Consider the following 1,410-nt stretch of genomic DNA (forward strand, 5'->3'; position numbering starts at 1 on the left):
GTGGAGGACCAGGGAGGATGATTCAACCACTAGATGTCACTGAAAACAACAAATCCTACACACTGTACCTTTAAATATTTATTTGGAGTTTGTATTTGTTATTGTAATGATAAAACAAGCTGTCTTGTTTTGTAAAAAAGAGACATTCTAATAATCAGTTTTATTTTTGTCCAAATATCATATTTTATTTGGTTTACATGTGTTACTGCAGTTCCAGCTCTTCTTATGGTAAGAATAAGTGTGACGGCTTTCCTTCAGTGGCTGTGTTGGGGTCAGCCAGTGATGAAGAGCTGGGATGTTGTGTTAGCAACACTCCACTGTTCCTTCAGCAGGAAACTCACATTATTATTACAACCTCCTTCCTGATCTGTGGCTGCAGAGCTGTCGCCTTTCGTCTCAGTGGCTCTTAATGTTTGCATTGACGGGACTTCAAATTGTGTTTCCTATCTGTAAGTGTTGGTGCTTTTCAACCTGCTAAAGACAGCAGAACCACAGCTCCTGGATACATCTGCACTGCAGGAGGGTGGGGGCCTTCACCTTGACCTTTCTGAGCACGATTGTTGTGCAAAGAACATCGATCATTTTAACTGCTTTAGGAAAACGGTGCTAGGCTGCACATAATTTGTGTTTACAGTGCCTTGGAAAAGTTTCTTTCCCTTTAAACTTTTCTACATTTTACCCCACATGCAGGTGTAAACACTCGGTTGTTTAAAACATGTCAAGTTCACAAGAATTTACAAAACCAAACAGCTGAAATTCTTTTCTGTAGCTGAAAACATTTCATGGAGAGAAACTATGAAACTCTAAGCACTGAAATCATGTTTGGACTCACATTTTGTTACCTTACTACAGAAACGTAGAGCTGTCACATGAATGAAATTATTTTAAACTGGATCTCGTTATAACGAAAAAACTATTTAGTAAAAAAGAGAAAACTATCTTGTTAAATGAAGATAACCATTTAATTATAACATGTTGCCGTAGTACTGCTCCACTACTGCAACACAGCCATCCCAAACGACACAAAGACAACAACTACACACACTRTAACAGTAAATAACACAATTCCTGCACAGCATCAAGTAAAGTAGATGATTCATAAAGRACAACCCTTGTTGAGCAGAAAAAAGCTTCTTTGGTAAATTATTTCCATGGTCCACGCTTTTATAATGATACACCTGGAGCTGATAGGAGGGGCTTAGACTGTCCTGGGGGGTCTTTTATCATTGATCTATAGGCCTATGGCCAAAACACATTTTTGTATTATTTACTTGTTTATTAATTTTTTTCATTCATTCATTGAAACAAATAAGAAAATCTATTTACCATAAAAAACAAAACCCAAGTCATAAATAAAATAAAAGGAAGCAGAAATAAGAAAAAAAAATCTTTCTGTACATCATCGTAATC

This window comes from Austrofundulus limnaeus, unplaced genomic scaffold, assembly GCF_001266775.1.
Source record: "Austrofundulus limnaeus strain Quisiro unplaced genomic scaffold, Austrofundulus_limnaeus-1.0 Scaffold806, whole genome shotgun sequence".
NCBI classification, from domain to species: Eukaryota; Metazoa; Chordata; class Actinopteri; order Cyprinodontiformes; family Rivulidae; genus Austrofundulus; species Austrofundulus limnaeus.